Source organism: Ammospiza nelsoni, chromosome 34 (genome assembly GCF_027579445.1).
Source record: "Ammospiza nelsoni isolate bAmmNel1 chromosome 34, bAmmNel1.pri, whole genome shotgun sequence".
Taxonomy (NCBI): Eukaryota; Metazoa; Chordata; class Aves; order Passeriformes; family Passerellidae; genus Ammospiza; species Ammospiza nelsoni.
In genome coordinates, this window is record NC_080666.1 from 160,521 (window position 1) to 172,804 (window position 12,284).

Sequence of the window (12,284 nt, forward strand, 5' to 3'; positions counted from 1 at the left end):
AAAAGCTGTGAAAGCTGCCATGTTGTTGCACTTTTGTACTCCCCTTGGGATGCCTTGAACAGCTGCAGTGTGCCTGGAGCTAAGGGATTCCTAGTTTTAAAAATCCTAGCCCTAGGCCTAAGCCTAACAGTAACCCTGGGAAGGGAAATCAGCCTGGTGTTAGGCTTCTTGCCAAGGAAAAAGCCGTGAAAGCAGCCATGTTGTGGCACTTTTGCACTCCCTTTTGGATGCCTTTCACAGCTCCAGTGTGCCTGGAACTCAGGGCTTCCTGATTTTAAAAATCCTAGCCCTAGGCCGAAACCCAGCCCTAAGACGAGAAAGGCAAATCAGCCAGGAATTAGGCATGTCCCCAAGGAAAAAGCTGTGGAGGCAGGCATGTTGTGGTACTTTTGCGCTCTTCTTGGCTAGTCCTTCGCAGCTGCTGTGTTCATGGAACTCAGGGCTTTCTGGTTAATAGGACGCTTACCCTAGGCGTAACTCAAACCTTAACCCCAGGAAGGAAAATCAGCCTATGGTTCGGGATGGTCTCATGGAAATATCAGTGGTGGCAGCCAAGTTACGTCACTTTTGCACTCCCCTTGGGATGCTTTTCGCAGCTGCAGTGTGCCTGGAGCCCAGGGCTTCCTGGTTTTAAAAGTCCTAGGCCTAAGCCTAACAGTAACCCTGGGAAGGGAAATCAGCCTGGTGTTAGGCTTCTTGCCAAGGAAAAAGCCGTGAAAGCAGCCATGTTGTGGCACTTTTGCACTCCCTTTTGGATGCCTTTCACAGCTCTGGTGTGCCTGGAACTCAGGGCTTCCTGATTTTAAAAATCCTAGCCCTAGGCCGAACCCCAGCCCTAAGACGAGAAAGGCAAATCAGACACGAATTAGGCATGTCCCCAAGGAAAAAGCTGTGGAGGCAGGCATGTTGTGGTACTTTTGCGCTCTTCTTGGCTAGTCCTTCGCAGCTGCTGTGTTCATGGAACTCAGGGCTTTCTGGTTAATAGAACCCTTACCCTAGGCGTAACTCAAACCTTAACCCTAGGAAGGAAAATCAGCCTATGGTTCGGGATGGTCTCATGGAAATATCAGTGGTGGCAGCCAAGTTGCGTCACTTTTGCGCTCCCCTTGGGATGCCTTTCGCAGCTGCAGTGTGCCTGGAGCCCAGGGCTTCCTGGTTTTAAAAGTCCTAGGCCTAAGCCTAACAGTAACCCTAGGAAGGTAAACCAGCCGGGTATTAGGGTTCCTCCTAAGGGAAAAGCTGTGAAAGCAGCCATGTTGTGGCACTTCTGCACTCCCTTTGGGATGCCTTTGGCAGATGAAGTAAGCCTGGAACTCAGGGCTTCCTGGTTAAAGAAATCCAAGCCCTAGGCTGAACCCTAACCCTAACCCTAGGCAGATAAATCAGCCTAGCTATAGGGATGGTGCCAAGGAAAAAGCTGTGAAAGCTGCCATGTTGTTGCACTTTTGTACTCCCCTTGGGATGCCTTGAACAGCTGCAGTGTGCCTGGAGCTAAGGGATTCATAGTTTTAAAAATCCTAGCCCTAGGCCTAAGCCTAACAGTAACCCTGGGAAGGGAAATCAGCCTGGTGTTAGGCTTCTTGCCAAGGAAAAAGCCGTGAAAGCAGCCATGTTGTGGCACTTTTGCACTCCCTTTTGGATGCCTTTCACAGCTCCAGTGTGCCTGGAACTCAGGGCTTCCTGATTTGAAAAATCCTAGCCCTAGGCCGAACCCCAGCCCTAAGACGAGAAAGGCAAATCAGCCAGGAATTAGGCATGTCCCCAAGGAAAAAGCTGTGGAGGCAGGCATGTTGTGGTACTTTTGCGCTCTTCTTGGGTAGTCCTTCGCAGCTGCTGTGTTCTTGGAACTCAGGGCTTTCTGGTTAATAGAACTCTTACCCTAGGCGTAACTCAAACCTTAAGCCTAGGAAGGAAAATCAGCCTATGGTTCGGGATGCTCTCATGGAAATATCAGTGGTGGCAGCCAAGTTGCGTCACTTTTGCGCTCCCCTTGGGATGCCTTTCGCAGCTGCAGTGTGCCTGGAGCCCAGGGCTTCCTGGTTTTAAAAGTCCTAGGCCTAAGCCTAACAGTAACCCTAGGAAGGTAAATCTGCCGGGTATTAGGGTTCTTCCTAAGGGAAAAGCCGTGAAAGCAGCCATGTTGTGGCACTTCTGCACTCCCTTTGGGATGCCTTTGGCAGATGAAGTAAGCCTGGAACTCAGGGCTTCCTGGTTAAAGAAATCCAAGCCCTAGGCTGAACCCTAACCCTAACCCTAGGTAGATAAATCAGCCTAGGTATAGGGATGGTGCCAAGGAAAAAGCTGTGAAAGCTGCCATGTTGTTGCACTTTTGTACTCCCCTTGGGATGCCTTGAACAGCTGCAGTGTGCCTGGAGCCCAGGGCTTCCTAGTAAAAAAAATCCTAGCCCTAGGCCTAAGCCTAACAGTAACCCTGGGAAGGGAAATCAGCCTGGTGTTAGGCTTCTTGCCAAGGAAAAAGCCGTGAAAGCAGCCATGTTGTGGCACTTTTGCACTCCCTTTTGGATGCCTTTCACAGCTCCAGTGTGCCTGGAACTCAGGGCTTCCTGATTTTAAAAATCCTAGCCCTAGGCCGAACCCCAACCCTAAGACGAGAAAGGCAAATCAGACACGAATTAGGCATGTCCCCAAGGAAAAAGCTGTGGAGGCAGGCATGTTGTGGTACTTTTGCGCTCTTCTTGGCTAGTCCTTCGCAGCTGCTGTGTTCATGGAACTCAGGGCTTTCTGCTTAATAGAACCCTTACCCTAGGCGTAACTCAAACCTTAAGCCTAGGAAGGAAAATCAGCCTATGGTTCGGGATGGTCTCATGGAAATCTCAGTGGTGGCAGCCAAGTTGCATCACTTTTGCGCTCCCCTTGGGATGCTTTTCGCAGCTGCAGTGTGCCTGGAGCCCAGGGCTTCCTGGTTTTAAAAGTCCTAGGCCTAAGCCTAACAGTAACCCTAGGAAGGTAAACCAGCCGGGTATTAGGGTTCCTCCTAAGGGAAAAGCTGTGAAAGCAGCCATGTTGTGGCACTTCTGCACTCCCTTTGGGATGCCTTTGGCAGATGAAGTAAGCCTGGAACTCAGGGCTTCCTGGTTAAAGAAATCCAAGCCCTAGGATGAACCCTAACCCTAACCCTAGGCAGATAAATCAGCCTAGGTATAGGGATGGTGCCAAGGAAAAAGCTGTGAAAGCTGCCATGTTGTTGCACTTTTGTACTCCCCTTGGGATGCCTTGAACAGCTGCAGTGTGCCTGGAGCTAAGGGATTCATAGTTTTAAAAATCCTAGCCCTAGGCCTAAGCCTAACAGTAACCCTGGGAAGGGAAATCAGCCTGGTGTTAGGCTTCTTGCCAAGGAAAAAGCCGTGAAAGCAGCCATGTTGTGGCACTTTTGCACTCCCTTTTGGATGCCTTTCACAGCTCCAGTGTGCCTGGAACTCAGGGCTTCCTGATTTTAAAAATCCTAGCCCTAGGCCGAACCCCAGCCCTAAGACGAGAAAGGCAAATCAGCCAGGAATTAGGCATGTCCCCAAGGAAAAAGCTGTGGAGGCAGGCATGTTGTGGTACTTTTGCGCTCTTCTTGGCTAGTCCTTCGCAGCTGCTGTGTTCTTGGAACTCAGGGCTTTCTGGTTAATAGAACTCTTACCCTAGGCGTAACTCAAACCTTAAGCCTAGGAAGGAAAATCAGCCTATGGTTCGGGATGGTCTCATGGAAATATCAGTGGTGGCAGCCAAGTTGCGTCACTTTTGCGCTCCCCTTGGGATGCCTTTCGCAGCTGCAGTGTGCCTGGAGCCCAGGGCTTCCTGGTTTTAAAAGTCCTAGGCCTAAGCCTAACAGTAACCCTAGGAAGGTAAATCTGCCGGGTATTAGGGTTCTTCCTAAGGGAAAAGCCGTGAAAGCAGCCATGTTGTGGCACTTCTGCACTCCCTTTGGGATGCCTTTGGCAGATGAAGTAAGCCTGGAACTCAGGGCTTCCTGGTTAAAGAAATCCAAGCCCTAGGCTGAACCCTAACCCTAACCCTAGGTAGATAAATCAGCCTAGGTATAGGGATGGTGCCAAGGAAAAAGCTGTGAAAGCTGCCATGTTGTTGCACTTTTGTACTCCCCTTGGGATGCCTTGAACAGCTGCAGTGTGCCTGGAGCCCAGGGCTTCCTAGTTTTAAAAATCCTAGCCCTAGGCCTAAGCCTAACAGTAACCCTGGGAAGGGAAATCAGCCTGGTGTTAGGCTTCTTGCCAAGGAAAAAGCCGTGAAAGCAGCCATGTTGTGGCACTTTTGCACTCCCTTTTGGATGCCTTTCACAGCTCCAGTGTGCCTGGAACTCAGGGCTTCCTGATTTTAAAAATCCTAGCCCTAGGCCGAACCCCAACCCTAAGACGAGAAAGGCAAATCAGACACGAATTAGGCATGTCCCCAAGGAAAAAGCTGTGGAGGCAGGCATGTTGTGGTACTTTTGCGCTCTTCTTGGCTAGTCCTTCGCAGCTGCTGTGTTCATGGAACTCAGGGCTTTCTGCTTAATAGAACCCTTACCCTAGGCGTAACTCAAACCTTAAGCCTAGGAAGGAAAATCAGCCTATGGTTCGGGATGGTCTCATGGAAATCTCAGTGGTGGCAGCCAAGTTGCATCACTTTTGCGCTCCCCTTGGGATGCTTTTCGCAGCTGCAGTGTGCCTGGAGCCCAGGGCTTCCTGGTTTTAAAAGTCCTAGGCCTAAGCCTAACAGTAACCCTAGGAAGGTAAACCAGCCGGGTATTAGGGTTCCTCCTAAGGGAAAAGCCGTGAAAGCAGCCATGTTGTGGCACTTCTGCACTCCCTTTGGGATGCCTTTGGCAGATGAAGTAAGCCTGGAACTCAGGGCTTCCTGGTTAAAGAAATCCAAGCCCTAGGCTGAACCCTAACCCTAACCCTAGGTAGATAAATCAGCCTAGGTATAGGGATGGTGCCAAGGAAAAAGCTGTGAAAGCTGCCATGTTGTTGCACTTTTCTACTCCCCTTGGGATGCCTTGAACAGCTGCAGTGTGCCTGGAGCCCAGGGCTTCCTAGTTTTAAAAATCCTAGCCCTAGGCCTAAGCCTAACAGTAACCCTGGGAAGGGAAATCAGCCTGGTGTTAGGCTTCTTGCCAAGGAAAAAGCCGTGAAAGCAGCCATGTTGTGGCACTTTTGCACTCCCTTTTGGATGCCTTTCACAGCTCCGGTGTGCCTGGAACTCAGGGCTTCCTGATTTTTAAAATCCTAGCCCTAGGCCGAACCCCAACCCTAAGACAAGAAAGGCAAATCAGCCAGGAATTAGGCATGTCCCCAAGGAAAAAGCTGTGGAGGCAGGCATATTGTGGTGCTTTTGCGCTCTTCTTGGCTAGTCCTTCGCAGCTGCTGTGTTCATGGAACTCAGGGCTTTCTGGTTAATAGAACCCTTACCCTAGGCGTAACTCAAACCTTAACCCTAGGAAGGAAAATCAGCCTATGGTTCGGGATGGTCTCATGGAAATATCAGTGGTGGCAGCCAAGTTGCGTCACTTTTGCGCTCCCCTTGGGATGCCTTTCGCAGCTGCAGTGTGCCTGGAGCCCAGGGCTTCCTGGTTTTAAAAGTCCTAGGCCTAAGCCTAACAGTAACCCTAGGAAGGTAAATCAGCCGGGTATTAGGGTTCCTCCTAAGGGAAAAGCTGTGAAAGCAGCCATGTTGTGGCACTTCTGCACTCCCTTTGGGATGCCTTTGGCAGATGAAGTAAGCCTGGAACTCAGGGCTTCCTGGTTAAAGAAATCCAAGCCCTAGGCTGAAGCCTAACCCTAACCCTAGGCAGATAAATCAGCCTAGGTATAGGGATGGTGCCAAGGAAAAAGCTGTGAAAGCTGCCATGTTGTTGCACTTTTGTACTCCCCTTGGGATGCCTTGAACAGCTGCAGTGTGCCTGGAGCTAAGGGATTCCTAGTTTTAAAAATCCTAGCCCTAGGCCTAAGCCTAACAGTAACCCTGGGAAGGGAAATCAGCCTGGTGTTAGGCTTCTTGCCAAGGAAAAAGCCGTGAAAGCAGCCATGTTGTGGCACTTTTGCACTCCCTTTTGGATGCCTTTCACAGCTCCAGTGTGCCTGGAACTCAGGGCTTCCTGATTTTAAAAATCCTAGCCCTAGGCCGAAACCCAGCCCTAAGACGAGAAAGGCAAATCAGCCAGGAATTAGGCATGTCCCCAAGGAAAAAGCTGTGGAGGCAGGCATGTTGTGGTACTTTTGCGCTCTTCTTGGCTAGTCCTTCGCAGCTGCTGTGTTCATGGAACTCAGGGCTTTCTGGTTAATAGGACGCTTACCCTAGGCGTAACTCAAACCTTAACCCCAGGAAGGAAAATCAGCCTATGGTTCGGGATGGTCTCATGGAAATATCAGTGGTGGCAGCCAAGTTACGTCACTTTTGCACTCCCCTTGGGATGCTTTTCGCAGCTGCAGTGTGCCTGGAGCCCAGGGCTTCCTGGTTTTAAAAGTCCTAGGCCTAAGCCTAACAGTAACCCTAGGAAGGTAAATCAGCCTGGTGTTAGGCTTCTTGCCAAGGAAAAAGCCGTGAAAGCAGCCATGTTGTGGCACTTCTGCACTCCCTTTGGGATGCCTTTGGCAGATGAAGTAAGCCTGGAACTCAGGGCTTCCTGGTTAAAGAAATCCAAGCCCTAGGCTGAACCCTAACCCTAACGCTAGGCAGATAAATCAGCCTAGGTATAGGGATGGTGCCAAGGAAAAAGCTGTGAAAGCTGCCATGTTGTTGCACTTTTGTACTCCCCTTGGGATGCCTTGAACAGCTGCAGTGTGCCTGGAGCTCAGGGCTTCCTAGTTTTCAAAATCCTAGCCCTAGGCCTAAGCCTAACAGTAACCCTGGGAAGGGAAATCAGCCTGGTGTTAGGCTTCTTGCCAAGGAAAAAGCCGTGAAAGCAGCCATGTTGTGGCACTTTTGCACTCCCTTTTGGATGCCTTTCACAGCTCCAGTGTGCCTGGAACTCAGGGCTTCCTGATTTTAAAAATCCTAGCCCTAGGCCGAACCCCAGCCCTAAGACGAGAAAGGCAAATCAGCCAGGAATTAGGCATGTCCCCAAGGAAAAAGCTGTGGAGGCAGGCATGTTGTGGTACTTTTGCACTATTCTTGGGTAGTCCTTCGCAGCTGCTGTGTTCTTGGAACTCAGGGCTTTCTGGTTAATAGAACCCTTACCCTAGGCGTAACTCAAACCTTAACCCTAGGAAGGAAAATCAGCCTATGGTTCGAGATGCTCTCATGGAAATATCAGTGGTGGCAGCCAAGTTGCGTCACTTTTGCACTCCCCTTGGGATGCCTTTCACAGCTGCAGTGTGCCTGGAGCCTAGGGCTTCCTGGTTTTAAAAGTCCTAGGCCTAAGCCTAACAGTAACCCTAGGAAGGTAAATCAGCCGGGTATTAGGGTTCTTCCTAAGGGAAAAGCCGTGAAAGCAGCCATGTTGTGGCACTTCTGCACTCCCTTTGGGATGCCTTTGGCAGATGAAGTAAGCCTGGAACTCAGGGCTTCCTAGTTAAAGAAATCCAAGCCCTAGGCTGAACCCTAACCCTAACCCTAGGTAGATAAATCAGCCTAGGTATAGGGATGGTGCCAAGGAAAAAGCTGTGAAAGCTGCCATGTTGTTGCACTTTTGTACTCCCCTTGGGATGCCTTGAACAGCTGCAGTGTGCCTGGAGCTCAGGGCTTCCTAGTTTTAAAAATCCTAGCCCTAGGCCTAAGCCTAACAGTAACCCTGGGAAGGGAAATCAGCCTGGTGTTAGGCTTCTTGCCAAGGAAAAAGCCGTGAAAGCAGCCATGTTGTGGCACTTTTGCACTCCCTTTTGGATGCCTTTCACAGCTCCAGTGTGCCTGGAACTCAGGGCTTCCTGATTTTAAAAATCCTAGCCCTAGGCCGAAACCCAGCCCTAAGACGAGAAAGGCAAATCAGCCAGGAATTAGGCATGTCCCCAAGGAAAAAGCTGTGGAGGCAGGCATGTTGTGGTACTTTTGCGCTCTTCTTGGCTAGTCCTTCGCAGCTGCTGTGTTCATGGAACTCAGGGCTTTCTGGTTAATAGAACGCTTACCCTAGGCGTAACTCAAACCTTAACCCTAGGAAGGAAAATCAGCCTATGGTTCGGGATGGTCTCATGGAAATATCAGTGGTGGCAGCCAAGTTACGTCACTTTTGCACTCCCCTTGGGATGCTTTTCGCAGCTGCAGTGTGCCTGGAGCCCAGGGCTTCCTGGTTTTAAAAGTCCTAGGCCTAAGCCTAACAGTAACCCTATGAAGGTAAATCAGCCTGGTGTTAGGCTTCTTGCCAAGGAAAAAGCCGTGAAAGCAGCCATGTTGTGGCACTTCTGCACTCCCTTTGGGATGCCTTTGGCAGATGAAGTAAGCCTGGAACTCAGGGCTTCCTGGTTAAAGAAATCCAAGCCCTAGGCTGAACCCTAACCCTAACGCTAGGCAGATAAATCAGCCTAGGTATAGGGATGGTGCCAAGGAAAAAGCTGTGAAAGCTGCCATGTTGTTGCACTTTTGTACTCCCCTTGGGATGCCTTGAACAGCTGCAGTGTGCCTGGAGCTCAGGGCTTCCTAGTTTTAAAAATCCTAGCCCTAGGCCTAAGCCTAACAGTAACCCTGGGAAGGGAAATCAGCCTGGTGTTAGGCTTCTTGCCAAGGAAAAAGCCGTGAAAGCAGCCATGTTGTGGCACTTTTGCACTCCCTTTTGGATGCCTTTCACAGCTCCAGTGTGCCTGGAACTCAGGGCTTCCTGATTTTTAAAATCCTAGCCCTAGGCCGAAACCCAGCCCTAAGACGAGAAAGGCAAATCAGCCAGGAATTAGGCATGTCCCCAAGGAAAAAGCTGTGGAGGCAGGCATGTTGTGGTACTTTTGCGCTCTTCTTGGGTAGTCCTTCGCAGCTGCTGTGTTCATGGAACTCAGGGCTTTCTGGTTAATAGGACGCTTACCCTAGGCGTAACTCAAACCTTAACCCTAGGAAGGAAAATCAGCCTATGGTTCGGGATGCTCGCATGGAAATATCAGTGGTGGCAGCCAAGTTACATCACTTTTGCGCTCCCCTTGGGATGCTTTTCGCAGCTGCAGTGTGCCTGGAGCCCAGGGCTTCCTGGTTTTAAAAGTCCTAGGCCTAAGCCTAACAGTAACCCTAGGAAGGTAAATCAGCCTGGTGTTAGGCTTCTTGCCAAGGAAAAAGCCGTGAAAGCAGCCATGTTGTGGCACTTTTGCACTCCCTTTTGGATGCCTTTCACAGCTCCAGTGTGCCTGGAAGTCAGGGCTTCCTGATTTTTAAAATCCTAGCCCTAGGCCGAACCCCAGCCCTAAGACGAGAAAGGCAAATCAGCCAGGAATTAGGCATGTCCCCAAGGAAAAAGCTGTGGAGGCAGGCATGTTGTGGTACTTTTGCGCTCTTCTTGGGTAGTCCTTCGCAGCTGCTGTGTTCATGGAACTCAGGGCTTTCTGGTTAATAGGACGCTTACCCTAGGCGTAACTCAAACCTTAACCCTAGGAAGGAAAATCAGCCTATGGTTCGGGATGCTCGCATGGAAATATCAGTGGTGGCAGCCAAGTTACATCACTTTTGCGCTCCCCTTGGGATGCTTTTCGCAGCTGCAGTGTGCCTGGAGCCCAGGGCTTCCTGGTTTTAAAAGTCCTAGGCCTAAGCCTAACAGTAACCCTGGGAAGGGAAATCAGCCTGGTGTTAGGCTTCTTGCCAAGGAAAAAGCCGTGAAAGCAGCCATGTTGTGGCACTTTTGCACTCCCTTTTGGATGCCTTTCACAGCTCCAGTGTGCCTGGAACTCAGGGCTTCCTGATTTTAAAAATCCTAGCCCTAGGCCGAACCCCAGCCCTAAGACGAGAAAGGCAAATCAGCCAGGAATTAGGCATGTCCCCAAGGAAAAAGCTGTGGAGGCAGGCATGTTGTGGTACTTTTGCACTATTCTTGGGTAGTCCTTCGCAGCTGCTGTGTTCTTGGAACTCAGGGCTTTCTGGTTAATAGAACCCTTACCCTAGGCGTAACTCAAACCTTAACCCTAGGAAGGAAAATCAGCCTATGGTTCGAGATGCTCTCATGGAAATATCAGTGGTGGCAGCCAAGTTGCGTCACTTTTGCACTCCCCTTGGGATGCCTTTCACAGCTGCAGTGTGCCTGGAGCCTAGGGCTTCCTGGTTTTAAAAGTCCTAGGCCTAAGCCTAACAGTAACCCTAGGAAGGTAAATCAGCCGGGTATTAGGGTTCTTCCTAAGGGAAAAGCCGTGAAAGCAGCCATGTTGTGGCACTTCTGCACTCCCTTTGGGATGCCTTTGGCAGATGAAGTAAGCCTGGAACTCAGGGCTTCCTAGTTAAAGAAATCCAAGCCCTAGGCTGAACCCTAACCCTAACCCTAGGTAGATAAATCAGCCTAGGTATAGGGATGGTGCCAAGGAAAAAGCTGTGAAAGCTGCCATGTTGTTGCACTTTTGTACTCCCCTTGGGATGCCTTGAACAGCTGCAGTGTGCCTGGAGCTCAGGGCTTCCTAGTTTTAAAAATCCTAGCCCTAGGCCTAAGCCTAACAGTAACCCTGGGAAGGGAAATCAGCCTGGTGTTAGGCTTCTTGCCAAGGAAAAAGCCGTGAAAGCAGCCATGTTGTGGCACTTTTGCACTCCCTTTTGGATGCCTTTCACAGCTCCAGTGTGCCTGGAACTCAGGGCTTCCTGATTTTAAAAATCCTAGCCCTAGGCCGAAACCCAGCCCTAAGACGAGAAAGGCAAATCAGCCAGGAATTAGGCATGTCCCCAAGGAAAAAGCTGTGGAGGCAGGCATGTTGTGGTACTTTTGCGCTCTTCTTGGCTAGTCCTTCGCAGCTGCTGTGTTCATGGAACTCAGGGCTTTCTGGTTAATAGAACGCTTACCCTAGGCGTAACTCAAACCTTAACCCTAGGAAGGAAAATCAGCCTATGGTTCGGGATGGTCTCATGGAAATATCAGTGGTGGCAGCCAAGTTACGTCACTTTTGCACTCCCCTTGGGATGCTTTTCGCAGCTGCAGTGTGCCTGGAGCCCAGGGCTTCCTGGTTTTAAAAGTCCTAGGCCTAAGCCTAACAGTAACCCTATGAAGGTAAATCAGCCTGGTGTTAGGCTTCTTGCCAAGGAAAAAGCCGTGAAAGCAGCCATGTTGTGGCACTTCTGCACTCCCTTTGGGATGCCTTTGGCAGATGAAGTAAGCCTGGAACTCAGGGCTTCCTGGTTAAAGAAATCCAAGCCCTAGGCTGAACCCTAACCCTAACGCTAGGCAGATAAATCAGCCTAGGTATAGGGATGGTGCCAAGGAAAAAGCTGTGAAAGCTGCCATGTTGTTGCACTTTTGTACTCCCCTTGGGATGCCTTGAACAGCTGCAGTGTGCCTGGAGCTCAGGGCTTCCTAGTTTTAAAAATCCTAGCCCTAGGCCTAAGCCTAACAGTAACCCTGGGAAGGGAAATCAGCCTGGTGTTAGGCTTCTTGCCAAGGAAAAAGCCGTGAAAGCAGCCATGTTGTGGCACTTTTGCACTCCCTTTTGGATGCCTTTCACAGCTCCAGTGTGCCTGGAACTCAGGGCTTCCTGATTTTTAAAATCCTAGCCCTAGGCCGAAACCCAGCCCTAAGACGAGAAAGGCAAATCAGCCAGGAATTAGGCATGTCCCCAAGGAAAAAGCTGTGGAGGCAGGCATGTTGTGGTACTTTTGCGCTCTTCTTGGGTAGTCCTTCGCAGCTGCTGTGTTCATGGAACTCAGGGCTTTCTGGTTAATAGGACGCTTACCCTAGGCGTAACTCAAACCTTAACCCTAGGAAGGAAAATCAGCCTATGGTTCGGGATGCTCGCATGGAAATATCAGTGGTGGCAGCCAAGTTACATCACTTTTGCGCTCCCCTTGGGATGCTTTTCGCAGCTGCAGTGTGCCTGGAGCCCAGGGCTTCCTGGTTTTAAAAGTCCTAGGCCTAAGCCTAACAGTAACCCTAGGAAGGTAAATCAGCCTGGTGTTAGGCTTCTTGCCAAGGAAAAAGCCGTGAAAGCAGCCATGTTGTGGCACTTTTGCACTCCCTTTTGGATGCCTTTCACAGCTCCAGTGTGCCTGGAAGTCAGGGCTTCCTGATTTTTAAAATCCTAGCCCTAGGCCGAACCCCAGCCCTAAGACGAGAAAGGCAAATCAGCCAGGAATTAGGCATGTCCCCAAGGAAAAAGCTGTGGAGGCAGGCATGTTGTGGTACTTTTGCGCTCTTCTTGGGTAGTCCTTCGCAGCTGCTGTGTTCATGGAACTCAGGGCTTTCT